Genomic DNA, 18,581 nt, shown 5'->3' with positions numbered 1-18,581 from the left:
TACCTCTGAGAATTCAGGTGCATTTTCAACAAGTTTACAGCCTCATAAGACATTAATATGGCCCTTTGGTTGCAGTAATGTTCTGCCAAGTGCGGTGTTCTCAAAATGGACCACATGTACTACTAACAGTGCATTAAATCTCTCTTAGGCCCCGCCAGCCACTAACATCAAAGCTGTTTCAGGAGAGCTGTTTCAGGAGAGCTGTTTGAAGAGGTTGCTGAACCAAGGGTGAGGGCTGTGTTCAATAATGAAACTATGTCTTGTTTTGCAACAAAAACCTTCAACATTTTTCTTCTCTTTTGAACCCTGATGTCTTATAATCAGAGTAGGAGCCTCAACAGAGAGAAGGTAACTGATGTAATTAGGTAATAATAAAGGCATCATTCGAACTTCAGTAACAAAGATAACAACCAGTTGGATCAGTGTTGTGCTATATTGTCCTGACTTTTCTGTTCTGTCCCCCAATCTTGCTGAGGAAAAAGTACCCAGGTAGTTGTAGCACCTTTTATCAAATAGCAAGAGTTTAGCAGCAAGTGAAAGAATACTCAGACCAGAGTGGCTCAGTTACCACTGAGTGTGTGTGTGTGTGTGTGTGTGTGTGTGTGTGTGTGTGTGTATAAGTGAGAACACTTGAGATCTATTTTAGATAATTTCCAATATACGATACATTATTATTAACCATAGTCACCATATTGTACCATAGGTTTCCAGGACATACTCATCTTAGAACTAAAGGTTTGTATGCTTTGATCAGTATCTCCCATTTTCCCCCAGCTGCATCCCTGTGTTCCCACTGTTCTATTTTCTGTTACTGTGAGTTCAGAAATGGTATCTGCAAGGTGATAGATGTATTAATTAGCTTGGTTGTAGTAATCATTTCACAATGTATGTATTAAATAATATATATATATTAATATATCTCACAGCATCACATTTTAATCCTAAATATGTATAATTTTTGTTAGTCAATCACACCTCAATAAAGGTGAAAAAAATAGTGGCTCACACAGTAAGAATATCATCTCATATAGCAAGAAATCATAAAGTAAGTGGTTCCAAGGTTATTTAAGAATTCACTGACCTCATCAAGAATTAAAAATTTTTTCATCCTTGGTAAGATGGCTGACCTGAGACACCAGTTGCCAGAGAGTATCTTAGCAAGAAGGAAAAGTTTTAGATGAAAGAGAAAAAACAAACAGACAAACATAGATTGGATGTGAGTCTGAAGGAAGGGTGCCGGAACCTTCAGGAGACTCCACAGGAAGAAGTTGTAGAGCAGAACAAGAAGGAGCAAGATATTGGCAAAGATCCACCCCCAGGAGGCTTGGAGTCCAGTGAGAAGGGTAAGTGGAGCAGGTAGTTCCTCCCTTGCATCTCTGAGAGTTGGTGGGTTCCCAAGCTGCTGGAGAGACTTTCAGCCCACACAAGCCCAGAGGTTGCCACCGCCAGTGAGCTGGGAGCTTCTTGTGGACAGGGCACCTGGCTTCCAGCCCCCTGGGGAGCTTCCTGCCACATAGACCTGAGCTGGGATGGCAGGCACGACATTGCTTCTCTACCCACCATGCACCTTTGTCCTCCCCAGGGGGCTTCAACTCCTCAGGTTTCATCTTCTTTGCTCCCACACAGACATTTCCCAGCTCTGGCCCAGACTGCAGGAGCCACAGGGGTATAGTGAGTCCCAGGTGGTTTGCATGACTCCAGAGTCTGCACATTCTGGGCAGACTGCCTCCTGAAGAGAGGGTTGGAGATGAACGGAGTACTAGCATTCCTCCATCCAGACTCTTTTCCTCCCCCACGGCTTCCAAGAGAGACAGTTGAAACCACATCGAGGTTGCCACAGAGAGTGGGGCTCAGGCCTTTCCTCTTGGGGTCCTGCAGTGGACTGAGGAGTGCTCTATCTGTGAGCTCTCTGCTCACTGGCCCCCGTAGTGCTGCTTGCCCAGTGGTTCCATCAGAGAAGGGCACGCCTCAAGGCAGAGGGACATCAGTTTGGCTCGGGCAACCTGTGGACAACTCGGGAACAGCATCCTTCTCCCTGACATGGTCAGGGATTAATATTATCGGTCTTAGGAGGTAAGGGGACCCACATGGGGAAGAATGTGGGTCCTAGTGGTTGCTAGCTATTCCGTGCTTGTGGGGTATCTGCTCCCCCGTGGGAGGGCCGCACACTCAGCTCAGGCCGGGATCCTGGGTAGGAAACCTCTTAGCCTACAGCACAGTCATAGGGAAACTTAGCTGTTTTGAGGTCCCGCCTTTTGGCAGATGCCAGAGAAAAACCATGGAACAGAGGAGGGGGTGGAGGAGCAAGGCCTACTGCAGACTGGCAGATTGTGAATCTCAGATGGCCCCTCCTCCACAAGCAGACTTTCTGTTTTGCCAGGGCCACTTCAGCCCCTCCCTGGTGACATTGCCCAAAAGCTGGGAACAGACCTTTGACCCCTGCCAAAACAACTACCTTGCCAGCTTTTGTAGAGCCTGAGGGCATGCTCACCCACCCAGCCCTGCGCACCCACACTCCCACACTCACCTCTGCTGTGGCAGAGAATAAGGACTCACCTGAAGTTCCAGGGCACCACCCACCATGTGGGGCCTTCAAGTGCTTCTCCTGAGGGACTTGCTAACAGGACCCAAAAACAACATCACAGCTTATTCCTTCCAGTAAGCACCACCTACTGACAGGGAGGCCAGTTTGCACACCCTTTACAGCATTTACTGACTCAATTTTACAGGGTGTAAGGGGTGCAAGGAATGGCCATTTGGGGGAGTACCTACCCCTCCCCACAGAAAAACTGCACTACCGGATAAGGATAGAAAGATCCCAGCCAGGGGGACTTAGCATAGAAATGTTTAGGTCCCTCTGCCATGAATAGCCTTCGTGACATGGAAAGCTTGTCCTGTCCTTCCTACAGCAGGTCCCCCTAGTAGCCAGAAGAGCAACTTCCAAGCCCTGCTGAGGCTGTGCAATGCCTTTCAGGTTCCCACAATCCAGCCACAGTTTGTCTTGTTCCTCCCCGCACCTAGGGGGAGTAGAGATCAAGCAAATGCGTGGAAGCTACAGGGTCCCTCCTAAAGCTTGGGGCATTTTTATGCCCCATATAGGGGAGCAGAGCTTACCACAGGCACAAAAGACCATCTCGGGAGCTGGTTCTTCCCCACAAACATCAATCAGTGATGGGGGAACAACCTCCTAGCTAAGCATCCTGCCTTGCTACTCAAGTAAACAGGGAGTGGCTGACTTGTACTCACAAGTACCATACACCATCATTGAGATTAAGGGGGGGAACTAACTCACTATGCACTGTTGGGAAGAGAGGAAGATAGCAGGTCAGAGGTAACCCAAGAGGTATACCAAACCTGCTAGAACACCCCATAGGCAACTAAGGATCAGCACTCCTCTCCCTGGCATGCTCAGGGATTGATCTTTAGGGACCTGGATACAGGCCCGTAAGTCAGGCCTAGCACCCCCAGCTCTGAATCAAGAGGCCAGATGAGAAGAAATGAGTGAAAAAACACTGGAAACATGAAAAATCAGAGCAAAAGGACCCCCCACCCCCCAAAAAACAACTGCTTACCAATGATACCAACCAAAAGGAAAAGATTGAAATGACAGATGAAGAATTTTAAATATGGATTGTAAGGAAGCTCAATGAAATACAAGAAAAAACAAAAAGCCAACACAGACCACAAAAACACTATAAGAAATGAATGAAAAATTTATTAAGGAATTTGAGCTATTAAAAAAAATCAAACGGAACACCTAGAAATGAAAAATTCATTCAGGGAAATAGAAAACATAATGGAAAGCTTAAAAATATGCTATATCAGGCAGAAGAAAGAATTTCAGAGCTTGAAGCCAGCACCTATGAGTTAAACAAGTCAAAGAGAAAGAACTGGGAAATAAGAGGAACAAACAAAGCCTACAAGAAATATGGGATTATATAAAGAGAACTAGCAAAAGAATTATAGCCATCCCTGAGGGCGAAGAAGAAAATACATAATGGTTGGAAAACCTATTTCAGGGAATAATTGAGAAAAATTTCCCTAGCCTTGCTAGAAATCTAGATATCCAGGTACAAAAAGCTCTAAAAACCCCTGGGACATTCGTCATAAAGAGGCAATCACTATGGCACATAGTCCTCAGACTTGCCAAAGTAAACATGAAAGAGGCACTCTTATTAGCCGTATGTCAAAAGCAACGGGTAATTTACAAAGGAAAACCCATCAGAGTAACTGCAGATTTCTCAAGTGAGACCTTACAAGCTAGAAGAGACTGGGACCCCATTCTCAGTCTTCTCAAACAGAATAATGCACAGCCTAGAATTTTGTAACCTGCAAAACTATGTTTCTTATGTGAGGGTGAAATAAAGACATTCTCAGACAAGCAAACACTGAGGGAATTTGTCAAGACCAGATCTGCCCTGCAGGAGGTATTCAGAAATGCATCATACACAGATAAGCACAACAGTGACCCACCAGTGTCAAATCACCCAAAAGCTGAAGCTCAGAGCCCATATACCATAATGGCTCAAGTGATAAAGAAATAAAGTTCTACTCAATAGGGTGAACAAAATTCCACCCCACTTATCAATTCTTTTAATAAACGTGAATAGCTTGAACCCCTGACCCAAGGGATATAGTCTGGCTAACTGGATTAAAAAAAAATACAAACCAAGTATCTGCTATCTCTAGGAAACAAATGTAACCCACAAGGACTCATTCAGACTCAAGATGAAGGAATGGAAAACAACATTCCATGCAGATGGAAACCAAAAGAAAGCTGATACAGCCATTCTCATATCAGATAACACAGACTCCAAATCAACAAAAGTAAAGAAAGAGAAAGATGGTCATTGTATAATGGTGAAGGGAACAATTCAACAAGAAGACATAACAATCCTAAATGTTTATGCACCTAACACAGGTGCACTCGGGTTCATAAAGCAAACCCTATTTGATCTAAACAAAATAATAAATTGTAGCATTGTAATAGCTGGGGACTTCAACACCCCACTGACAAAGCGGGCTAGATCCTCCAAACAGAAAATCCCTACAATGCCAGGGAGAAAAATGTTGGTCCCAAGTCACACACAGGGTGTCCAAGATGGACCAATGTCCCTTTGCCTCAGGGTTTGCCCCACTTGGCTGGAGTCACTGGGCAAGTAGCACCAGGAAGGGCCAGCCTGTAGTGAGTTCACAGTCTAAGCACCCCTCAGTCCACTGCAGGGCCCCAAAAGGAAAGGGCCGAGCTCCATTCCCTGTGGATACCTTTGGGTAGTGGCTAAATTGTCTCTCTAGGCACCCACAAGTAGAGGAGAGAAAGGGCCGAATGAAAGACTAGGTGGAGGAAGGACTACCACACCAGTAGTCTCTGACCCTCTCTCCAGGTGGCAGTCCTCCCAGAATGACCAGGCTCTGTAGTCTGACAGATCTCCTGGGACCCACTTGACCCCTGTGGCTCCCTGTGGTCTGGGCCAAAGTTGGGAAATGCCTGTGTGGGGACGAGCGAGTTGGATCCTGAGGAGTGGAGGCATCCCAGGGATGACAGTGGCACCCAGTGGGTAGAGAAACCCAATATGGCGCCTGCCGACAGGCTTGCGTCTGTGAGGTGGGAGGAACCCCAAGGGAGCTGGAAGCCTGGTGCCCTGTCTGCAAGAGGCTCTCTGCTTACTGGTGGCAGTAGTCTCTGGGTCTCAGTAGGCCTCACCAGCAGATCAGGAGCCCACCAGCAGTCGGAGATGCAAGGGAGGGGAATTTTAACTGCTCCACCTACCCTTCTCACTAGTCTCTAAGCCTCTCAGGGCTTAACCCCTGCTGATGCCTTTCTCCTTCCAGTTCTGCTCTGCATCTCTACCTGTGGAGTCTCCTGTAGGTAGGTTGTGGCACCCTTCCTTCTGACCCTTATTCGATCTATGTTTGTCTGTCTGTTTTTTGCTCTTTCATCTAAAATTCCTCCTTCTTGCAGAGACACTTTGGCTAGAGGTGTTTCTCGTCTGTCATCTTGCCTCTCTATACACACGTATTTTAACACAATTCTTAAGCCTAAATTAGGACTAAGTCTCTGTCCTAAGGACTATAGACTACTGGGCTCACTAGGTTCTTGCACCCTTTCCATACAATGATGAAAAAGCCAATCTACTACTATTAATTAAAGATTATAGAAGTGTAAGCTCTTGTAGTAGGTACTCTGAAATGTTGGTGTAAAGTGAAAGAATAGAATCTTTCAAGTTCTAAATATCCATACCTGTATTAGCATATTGCAAATGATAGCTATTAATAATAGTCCTTAAAGCATATGAAAACTAGTACATACATACAGAATATTTCCCTATATATGATATAATATATACATTTACACAATATATATGTGTGTTATTTCTTGATAGTGGAGTATTATGAGACTGGAAGAAGAGATTTCTTTTTCTAAGCACATTGCCTCCCCTTGCTTAAATAATACTAAGATTTTATTATTGGGATTAACAATAACTGCCTCAAATCTAAGTCTGTTAACTGGATTTATAAATATTTAAATATTAGGCTAGTAAAATTTAACTACTGAATTACATGAAGAAGATTAAAATTTTATTCATGACTCCAGTGCTATATGTAAAGGTATCCAGCTCTCCACCAGGATAGTTCTGGTTTATTTCTTTTGTCTTAGTGCATTACTGATATAATCTTTCTCAATAGTGATCACGTTTGACAATATAGTGGTAATAATTCTAGTAAGTAGAGTAATAAAAATGTATCATGATGTCTACTTTTGTTGTCAGCATGCCAAATGAGTCAGGTAGACACATACAATGCTCTAGAGTCTAAAAATGTACTCTTTTAAGATTGAATGGTAGATTATTATTTAAATATTTTTTCAGAACTACATTAGGTTTTACTACCTTACCTATCTAACCCTCTACATGTATGTGTGTATTACATGTATGAGTTTATGGTATTTTTTTCTCTGTGTATTGGGAGAGTATGCTATGTAATTAAAATCAAAACAAAATTTGATAAGAAAAATCTGTTCTTAGTTTTCTAGCACATGAAATGTCAATGTGTTCTTAGATTATATATGAGCGTTTTCAACCAAGAAATGTAAATTGATTAGGAGTGATTTAGTTCAACTCACTACATCTGTACTAATTATACAAAATAAGGAATCATTTTTACTCAGAAATTTGAAAATCTGCTACAATGTTAGTGAAAGCATTAGTAGCTAAAATGTCTAGCTTTTAATTGAAATGATCAAAGACATTTAAAGAAATACAAAAAAAAAAAAAAAAGGATTAAAATACCAGAGAAATCCTCAAAAGTTCTAACAGTAGGAAGCAGGCACCTTGAAACTACAATAATTAGATTTAACAGCCTGAACAAAAACTGAAACTTTGAACCTAAGAGACAAAATTGCTACATCTGATTTAAACGAAGGATCTCGTATTTGTAAAGATGTTTTGAAAGGATTTTTTTACTCCGATGTTGCATACTTGAGAGAATAGAAATCTTTATGGTGCTGTATTAGCTTAGAGATGTAGAGCTCTTGAGTTTCTCAAAACTGCTTAAGAGAAAATTCTTTGAGGAAGCCCTGAAGAGAATTTAAAAATGCCCCTAAGACAAAGTTATATGTTCCTGGGATCCAATTGAAGAAAATGCCTCCCAATCCAGACTTTTTATATTAATCGATCTGGGAACATTAAGTCTAACACCATTTTCTGTCCTATCTTTTTGCCATTTCCTGCATAGGGCAGTGTAAGAATAATCTACAATCCCTTCCCTTTCATCTAGTTTGTAAAGATAAGGGCCATCATGCTTATCTCTCCCGATCAGGCCAGGTGTGGGGATGCTAGGCTTTTGTCCAATTTTCAGCACTGGGCCAGCTTTTCTACAAAAGGTCATTGGTGACAAAAGATTTTGATTTCCCTTATTCGCTGTAGAACTATTTACTGTAAAATAACCTCTGTAATTGAAATTTAAGGAGATTTACTTTGTCTAGCCTTAAGAAGATAAAGCTTAGAGAAGTGATATGATTTCATTCTGAAGTCTATTCTATGACAGGTTTTTCAGTTATATTAAAAGTCAGGGCAAAAGGCATAGAGCTAAAGAATAAGTAAGATAATATGTGGCAGAAATTAGAACCTTTTGGATTTTGATTTGGGAATACCTAGGATTCATCTGTCAAACGTTTGCTTTTTAAAGATATTTAAGGAAAAGTTACCTAAATAATCATTTTCCTGGGAAGATTGGAGTGCTATCTTTGCTGGGCCAGAGTAAACAATGGTTAAATATAATCATATAATCGTAATGCTATTCTTTTGAAGTTTAATATGTACAATATCTATTGTTTACAGTACTTTATAATTATATACAAATTTTATAAGTCTATATTTATCAAACTTACATATCAATCAATAAAAACAATGCAACTCTTTTGAGGAATCCAAATACCTCAGATGATACACTTGAAGCCTAAACATTTAAACTGCTAGTTCTGTGTGTGTGTGTGTGTGTGTGTGTGTGTGTGTGTGTATGTGTGTATGTGTGTGTGTGTGTGTGAATGAGTGTATATGTTTGATTTGAAAGCATGGGAATGTTAATAGCTTGATTTAACCTGAATTTCACACTATTCACATATATCCAAACATCACATTGCACACCATAAACATGTATAATTTTTATTTTTTAATTATATCTTAAAGGCTGAAAATGTAGTAAAATTTCATTTAAATGAATTTAGGAAATATAGCAATTTACATAGAAAAAATTTTTAAATTTCATTAACATACTATCAGAAACAATTCTCAGCGTTGTGAAGCACTGTCTCTATTCCTTTAATATGCATATATATATTCTTCTGTCTAGAGAAGTTGTGAATGCTTATATATTACATCAAAACTAAAATCACATCATGTAAATAATTTTGTTTCCTAGTTGATTAATTTCTAATAAAATTATACTTAGGATTAAAAAACAGAAAACATCAAATCAAGAAAATCCTCTTTTTAAAAATATTTTTTATACTTTCTTGGTTTTTGTAGGAAAATCCTGTTTTATCTAGCTAAGTTGCTACGGAAACTATCAAGAACAAAAATGTTCTCAGTTTAGCTGGTGAAGAAACTTGAAGTGAGCAGGGAGTAGAAGGAATAGAAGGAAATTATTATTTCAAACTTGAATCACTAACATATCTAATTATTTAGTGAATCCCTTAGTGGGTTAGACTTAAATCCAGAAGGTGGTAACGACTCGTTCCTCAACAAGTGTAAGTCTTTGTTGTTGACAAAAACTAATAAAAGGTTGTATTCCATTATAAGATGTTTAATGTGGCCATTAAAAACCCTCAGCTCCCTCAGTGCCTGAGTCTGGAATACAGTCTCTCCAAGTAGACAAATTTATTTAGCTTTGCCTGTTGAGTCCCATATTTAACTTTCAATTTTATTGCTGGTATTTTTTCTTCCATTGTAAGTGCAACAATATTTCAAATCCTGCATTATCCAGTTTAGTTCAATTATCATATTAAAATGCCAGCAATATGCTAACTACTACAGCCATGTAATTGTTCAAAGATATTTAGCTCTTGGAGATTCTCTATCCAAAAAGGAAAGTTTTTTTTTTGTTTTATTTTGTTTTCAAATAGCCTTGGCAGCATCTTGCTTCAGGATAGCTAATGATGTCATTAAAAAGTGAATTCTGAAACATACTACTCATATCCTTGTAAAGAATGAAATATGTCTTCATAAAATTGTCAGTTTTGTATGATATTATTCAATGCTTTTTTGAAAGATGTTGGCAACTTCTTAACTGATTCTCCATGTCTATATAGCATTCAGGGACTGAACACATTTTAGCAACAGCCTTTTATCTTTCGTTTTCTTCTGATATTGTTCCATTTTTGTGAAGTTATTTAATGATTTATTAAAATAGTTTAAACAATTATCAGTGTAGTTTACATATATGTACGTACATTGTAAAACATATTCCAGTGTTTCACAAATTAATAGATAATACTCTTTGTTATACTTATCTGCTTGAACATACTATGGAAAAAGAAAGCAAAATGGAGAGATACATTGAATATGCAAAATTTTTAAAATTTCACATAATCTCTGTTTTTGAGCTAATCAAGGAAGTTAGAGGGAGATTTTTGAATCTCCTGTTACCTGTAACATCAGCCAATATTACTAAGTTTTCATAGCCACTTGCTCATCTTAAAAGGTGTTGCAATATCAGCAGCACACATTTAAATAGCTGCCCCCAACCCATAGTGATGCTTCTTCTCATATGATCTAATGTCATAATTAGAATGATGCTATAGGTACATTTTTATTTTTCTAATTCAAATGTTCTTAGGGAACCATTTCAGATCCTTTAAGGAATCCCAAAGCTCTATAGAACATGGTTTGTAAACTAGTCTAGGCAAAACTTCAAATGTTTTTGCATTTAAGAGTACCAGGCCATGTAAATCTCTATATCTGTGCTGATATATTTCCCTTCAATTTATATCCTAAAGGTGCTATTAATCCCTGAACTGTTACATATGTGAAGTTAGTGTATAAGCAAGCAGAATATACTAATTTTGAGAGAGATAATGGAGAACTCACCTGGGCATTGACAAAGTTGGATATAAATAAATTTTGACACTAACTATGATCTTGGAACAATTATATTAAACTAGCATAACTCCAAAGTTAATGTGGCCTTAGATATTTTCATAGGAAAACATTATCAATCCACCCACAATAAACCTCATGTCCTGTAGTTATAAGATCTCTGCATATGGAAGGAAAATTTTACTCAGTTTATTTTCACATTAAGACAGGAAGAACAGAGAAAAAAAACAAATAATCTTTTATTCCCAAGGGTAGGAGGAGCCTATTGATTGCAATAGATACATTACATTGTTAGTAGTTTTTTGTATTATTTGTTTTGTTATGTCAGCATAAAATTTTTAAAAATATGACAATATATACCAGTAAAAGTACTTGCGCTAAAAACCAAGAATACAAAATTAAAAAAAAAATCTATCCTATAAACGATGATGGTATTTCAAGGGTTTATTAGTTTTAGATCTATGTATGCAATTCAAATGTATAGAATTTACCACCACTTGGATTTTATTGTAAGCTCTTTTTGACAGATGCATGATCAATCTTTGTTTTTAATATGGAGTGTTACAGTTTCTAATGTTCTATTAATATTATCTAAACTGTGATTATCCAGCCTGATCAATTATTCTTTTGTGAAAAAAAGTCTCCATTTCCAAGTGAAAGACAGGTTAAATTTACTCTATAAAAGTAAAAGTAAAAGAAAAAAAGTAACAATTAAAAAACTATTGATGTATATGGTCATTTAAACTAAATTACTGTAAGAAATAAAGATTGGAAAAAATATACATGCTATTTCCTCTGCCTTGAATCCCTTTTGGTTGGCAAAATATGACCAAAATGTAAAGTGCAGGTTAAAAATAAATTTTTCTATGAATTTTGCTGACATCCCCTAGACAAAGTTTGGCATTTTTTCTTCTTGCTTTTGTATGAATCCAGATTGGGCCCAAATTGGGTTCAGACATTTCTGTAAGTATTTGGTAAAGTCTTGGGTATGGACTGAAAGAGCAAGTTTCTATAAGCATTTTAGACAGTGAATTAATTTCCCAGTGTTGCCTTAACAAAGAATTGCAAACTGGATAGCTCAGAACAACAGAAATTTATCATCTCCCAGTTCTGGAGGCTAGAAGTTCAAAATCAAGGTGTCAGCAGGGCCATGCTCCCTCTGAGACACTAGGGTTAATCTTCTCTTGCCTCTTGCCTAGCTTCTGGTGGTAGCCAGCAATCATTGGCATTCTTGTCTTGCAGCTCATAGGGCCAAGGGAAAACTTCCCCTTTGCCCTCTGAAGGTTCACTGAGAATCAATGGAAAAAAAGCGAATTTATAGGAGAAAAGGCGTACATATTTATTAATGTGCATGGGGAAGGTAGTAAATCACAGTGTGATTACCCCACCCACGATCGGGCACAAATACTTATGTACTTTTCTTCTTAGGGGATAGGGGAAGTGTGGATGATTTTAGGGAGGTACTATTAATAAATGATTTTTAGGGAAATTCAATGAGCTTGAAGAACATACAATGGCCTGGGACAAAGTCTGTTGGGCCCACAGAGCAGACAATGGTTTGTGACAAAAGTTTGTCCAGGTGTGTTGACAGACTCCAGTCTTTCTTCCTGTAATACGATTTCAGTTAATGAAAACTCAGGGAAGGGACCAGAGGTAATTGTTTTCTTATTTGGCAGTTCCAGATTTTAGACAGAAAAGGGACCTTCAAAGAACAACTTCATCCTGTGTTTTGGGAGAGACAGAGGATTGAAAGTCAGGAGGGGGGAAGGTAAGAGAGACCTTGAGTCTTCTTCTTCAGTTTAACATGTCAAAGTGCCACATTTTGGGATATTGTTTTCTGAACCCCAACAAGTTCCATCACCCTATCTCTGTTTCTGTCTTTTGTCACATGGTGTTCTCTCTGCCTCTTCACTAGTGAGCTCTTCTTATGTCTTCATGTCATCTTCTTGTAAGGACACCAGTCATATTGGATTAACGACTTTATTCCAGCGTGACCTTACCTTAACTAATTATATCTGCAACAAATTTATTTACAAATAAGGCCGTACTCTGAGGTATTGGAGATTAGGACTTCAACATATCTCTTTGGGAGGGGGATGCAATTCCACTCATAACAGGCAGAGAAAAAGGGGTATGTTTTGTTGAAGAGTCTGGGTCAAAATCTGGATAGGGAGAATAGCTGGTGTCAGTCTCAGATACTGGACATTTGGCTTAGCATTTGGATTTGCTTCTGAGCCCTGTGAGGAGGTGGCCTGCAGGCAGACATAGAAGGGGCAATTCGCAAAAGGTTATATATTTCTGAGACATAGGGATGGACCTGAGAGTCTGGGGAGAAAAAAATGACTGGAGTTTTCAGGATAGAGTACCAAAGAGAAGAGAGCTGAATAGAGAGATAACCCTGGAAATCTGCAGATGACCCCTTTGAGTATGCAGCTGAATGGTGATCAGCTCATGTGTTCGAGGAAACTGTCTAAGGCTAGAGAAAGAACTACCTAGAATGATTGCAGATGGCAGTGCATTACAGGAAATGTTAAAGTTCATCCTTAAGGCAGAAAGAAAATGATAACACCTGGAAATATGGATCTGTAGAAAGGAAGAGCTCTTGAAATGAAACTGTGTGTGTGTAGACTTTAAAATTATTGTTCAAGTCGCTTGAAAAGATAATTGACTGTTTATGCAAACATAATAACAATGTGTGGTATTTTCTGCTAAAGAAAACATTCATTAAGGACACTTGCTTTTGCAGTGGGCAGCCCTGAGAAACTGGAGAAATTATAGATAATAAAAAGTAGATAATTCTCAACCTAAGAGATGTTGGCTGTGAATTCTGGTAGCAGATTGTCTTTATACTGAGGGACTAATGGATTCTCACAAATTTGCCCTTTGCAGGATAGAATTGCAGCCTCTGTCAAAGGTTTCTGATTCTCTTTCAACACTGAAATATGAACTTAAAGCTGCGGTCCCCAACCACTAGGCCATGGACTAGTTAGTGCCAGTCTGTGACTTGTTAGGTACTGGGCCACACAGCAGGAGGTGAGTGGTGGGTGAGCCAGTGAAGCTTCATCTGTATTTACAGCTGCTTCCCATCACTCTCATCACGACATAAGCTCTGCCTCCTGTCAGATCAGTGGCAGCATTAGATTATCATAGGAGTGTGAACCCTGCTGTAAACTGTGCATTCGAGAGATCTAGGTTCCATGCTCCCTGTGAGAATCTAATATCTAATGCCTGATGATCTGAGGTGGAGCTGAGGCGGTGATGCTAGCACTGGGGAGCAGCTGCAAATACAGATTATCATTAGCAGAGAGTTTGACTGCACAATAAATGTAATGAGCTTGAATCATCCCGAAACCAGTACCCCCATCCAGTCCGTGGAAAAATTGTCTTCCATGAAACCAGTCCCTGGTGCCAAAGAAGCTGGGGACTGCAGCCTTAAAATACTTTGAGTAGTGTTAAAAAATTGAGAATACTTTAGTAATGTAAAGTAGCTTTTAGCTGTTCGCTCATAAGAGATCTGTGGAAAGATGTTTGGGAAGAACATTTTCTGAGTCCTAGAGGATAATGAACTTAACGATAAACTTTATGAACCTTTATCCAATAACTAAATATAAATTTGAAGGAAATACATATACCCTCATAAAAGACCAGACAAGTCTATTTGAATTTTGACAACTGACATAAATATGATGCCAAATATTTTATCCAAACAGATGTTTATTTTATGAAATCAATAACTGTTAAGTTAAAAATCTTTTTAAAAAGAAGAAGAATAGGAGAAGGAAGAGAAGAAGGGTAGAGAACCAACAGGAGGAGGGGGAAGAAGAGGAATCAAAATAAAATTATGAAAGAGTGAGAATTCTGAGAATTTTTTTCAAGTAGAAGCCCCTATTATATAGCAATTGAATGATTTCTTTCTTTTTTCACATTTTAAAAAATGTATTTATTTTTTTATTTCAGAATATTATGGGGGTACAAATGCTTTGGTTACTTGTATTGCCTTTGCACCTCCCACGTCGGAGCTACAAGTGGGCCCAACCCCTAAATAGTGCACCATACCAATTAGGTGTGAATTTACACATCTCCTCCTCTCCCTCCCACCTGCCCAACACTCCATGATTTCTATCATTTTTTTCTTATTTCTTGCTTCTGCTCAGGAACACACATGACAATTCCATAAGAGTCCTATACCAAAAAGCTGGTCATATTTAGAAATATTCAACATTTGTTTCTGAGATTAATTCTAGAGTATATCTAGGCTTAAAATGGTACAAGTCATACTGTATTTTGAGAGTGTAAATTGAAGGAAGAGTGGGGCAGTGGATGAAGCTGGGCAGAAAACAGGAATCAGAGCACAAGGGCACTTGAACACTTGGATTCCATTGGTTCACAATTCACTCTTTGGCATTGGCATCGATGTGCCAATTGGGCTGGAAGTGAAAAAATAAACATATTACATCTTTCTGAAGCATCAGTTTTGTTCAAAATCTGGTAGAGTGTGATGTTAAGGGTAAAAAGTTTAAAAAGTTTAATGCTATAACTAATGTGGTTATGGAGTATGATATTTGTGGTAAAATATGAGATTTTAGGTACATTGGAACCTGACAGCACATTGTAAGGATCTGCTGTGGTACCTGTTTATTATTCTTTGCTTTCTACAGTACTTTTGAGAGAGAAAAGTACTTAAAGAGAGTTTTGAGAGAGACATTTGGAAATTTATAGGTAACAGGGTCTGGATTGAAGAAAAAGGGACTAAATTTGTTTCTTCACTATAAAATGAGACTAATACCACTTGCTGTGCCCAGCTTTCAAGGGCATTGTGGAGCTGAGAGATTTTAAGCAGTAGCACCTTGTAAACTATAGAATAATGAAATGTAAAGAAAAAAAAGAATAAAGGCCACAGCAGTGATAAAATCAGAAGAAGAAATATTCTGAAAGATGATGAACAATCCTCAAATTCAGGGAAAAACTCAAGTTCTCTCTTATTAGATTTCTCCACTGTCACATAGTACTGGACTTGATGCTTCTCTTACCCTAGGCTTTTGAGGTGCTGGAGTCCTATCCTGGTTTCCTGGCTATTTTTCAGAGTGTGTTAATTATCTCTTGAATCTCTTCTTCTTAATTCATAGAACTTCCTCTTTCTACTATCTCTTCCTTTCCAAGAGAGAGTTTCCAATTTCAACTACTGTTGCTAAGCTTAACCTACTATGCTAACTTCATGGGAAAAAAAAATACTCTCTTTAAATCGCTTTCTGCTTTCAGAAAATATTCCCCAAATGCAGACGTATCAAATTGTTGTCAAACTGTTGCTTTTATGAGCATCTTCCAGCTGATTTTTTTCTCCATTTTAGGAGCTGTTCCTTAGTCTGTACAACTTTCTTCTTCTTCCCAGACATAGCTACAAATGGCCAAATTTATAGAAGCAGTAACCATTCTATAAAGAACCCTCTGAATAGGGTGCAAATGAAAGTCAGAGACTGTAAAATAATGGTTTTAGGGTAAAAAATTTCTGAAGTTCTCCTGTGGTTTTATCATTCAATCAATTCTTAACTCACTTTCCAAGACATGATATAAAGTAAAAATGCATTAGTTTAGTGCAGAAGACCTATCATGGCTTAAACCTTGCCCACCTTTCTAGATTCATCTCCTGTTTCTGGTCATAGCTATTTTCTTTTAAGCCAAGATCTGTTTCCCAAACAGTGGCCTCCTATAGCTTCATGCATTTCTTTGGTATTTTCTTTCCCAAATTACATTATTGGCAAATTCTTATTTAACCCATAGTTCAGATATTGTTTCTTCTCTGAAGCATTTTCTGCCCCAATCATTCCCTCAGGTAGAGTGAGGTGTATCCTCTTTTTGTTCTTGGATATAATATATGTATTATGATATCATACTATCTTATTTTAGAAGTATTTTATTATTGAGATATAATTTACATACAATAAAACACACAAATCTTATATGCAGAATTTAATGAATTTTGTTGACAGATATGTACATCTCATTAACCACTACTTGTATCATCGTTTGGATCATGTCTGTTGGCCCCCAAACTTCCTTTTTTCCTCTTTCCAGGTATTCCCTCTCCCCATACACTTGGAAAGACATACTTTTCTGATATTTGTCACCATACCATTAATCTGGCCTGTTCTAAAACTTCATATAAATAGGATCACAAAATATGTACTCTTTCATCTATGGCCTGTTTGATCAACAAAATGTTTTTAAAAGTCTTACCTGTTATTGTGTTTATCAATAGTTCATACATTTTTATTACTTAGAAATATCCCATTGAATACATATGCTGTAATTTATTTGTCCACTCACTTCTTGTGTGTATTTGAGTTGGTTTTAGGTTTTTGGATACTATGTATAATGCTGCTATGAACATTCTTATACAGGACTGTTTGTGGACACACATTTTTGTCGGTATTTAGTAAACAATAGTGGAATTATTAAGTCAAAAGGCAGGTGTGTGTTTGATTTTATTAAAAAGGCTCAATAGTTTTCCAAACCATTTTATACTTCTACTAGCAATGTATCAGAGGCCTGCTTCCTCTATATTCTTGCCAGTGCTTAGAATTGTCATTTCTATATATGTTTTTAAAATTGCAAATATTTAAAGCATAACATTTGATGAGTTTTGACATATGTATACACTTGTGAAATCATTACATATAGTCAAGATAATGAGCATATCCCTCATTTCCAAAAGTTTTCTTGTGCCCTTTTGTAATCCTACCCTGCACCTCACTTTCCCCTCCCCAACTCTCAACAACCATTGATATGCTTTCTGTCACTATGTATTAGCTTGCGTTTTGTAGAATTTTATATAAATAGAATCATAAAATATGTACAGTTTTGTTTAACTTTTTTCATTCAATAGAATCATTCTGAGATTTTTCTGTTATCACTTATCTCAATATTTTCTTTCTTTTTCTTGCTGAGAAGTATTCTGTTGTGCATATATAACACCTTTGCATATCCATTCAACTGCTGTTATACATTTTAGTTGTTTCCAGTGCTTAACTCTTTAAATGAAGCTAAAATTAGCATCCATGGAAAATTATTTCTTTGTATGCATGCTTCATTTTCTTTTGGGTGCATAGGAAAATAGATGCATGCTTTATTTTCTGCTCCAACACATGTGCAAACTCCCACCCCCACTATCACCATCTGACATCAAAGTGGTATGTTTCTGTTACAATCAATGAACCTACATCTATACTTCATTATTACCCAAAGTCCATAGTTTACATTACTATTTATTCTTGGTGTTGCACATTCTATGGTTCTTGACAAATATAAAATAACATGTATTCACTATCACAGTATCATATAGAATAGTTTCACTGTCCTAAAAATATGTGCTCCATTTATTCAGCACTCCCTCCCCCCAACTCTTTGCAAAAGTGATCTTTTTACTGTCTCCATAGTTGTGCCTTTTCCAGAATACCATATGGTTGTAATCATACAGTATTTAGCCTTTTCAGATTGGCTTCTTTCACTTACTAATACACACTTAAGATTCCTTCATGTCTTTTCATGGCTTTATAGTTCATTGCTTTTTAGTGCTGAAAAATATCCCATTGTCACCTACATCTTGGTTGCTTTCAAATTTTGGGAATTATGAATAAAGCTACTATAAACATTGGTGTGCAAGTTTTCATGGGGACACAAGTTTTCAAATTCTTTAAATAAATACCAAGCAGTATGATGACTAGATTATATGATAAGAGTACATTTAGTTTTGTAAGAAACAGCCAAACTGTCTTCCAAAGTGGCTGTACCATTTTGCATTCCCACCAGAAGTGAATGAGAATTCTTGTGGTTCCACATCCATATTAGCATGTGGTGTTGTCAATGTTCTGGATTTAGGCCATTCTATAATAATAGGTATGGAGTGGTATCTCATCATTGTTTTAATTTTCATTTTCCTCCTGAAATTTGATGTGGACCATCTTTCTTATACTTATTTGTAATTTGTAT

This window comes from Lemur catta, chromosome 2 (genome assembly GCF_020740605.2).
Source record: "Lemur catta isolate mLemCat1 chromosome 2, mLemCat1.pri, whole genome shotgun sequence".
In the NCBI taxonomy this organism is placed as follows: Eukaryota; Metazoa; Chordata; class Mammalia; order Primates; family Lemuridae; genus Lemur; species Lemur catta.
The sequence above is the reverse complement of the archived record's forward strand: the minus strand, read 5'-3'. Positions refer to the sequence as shown.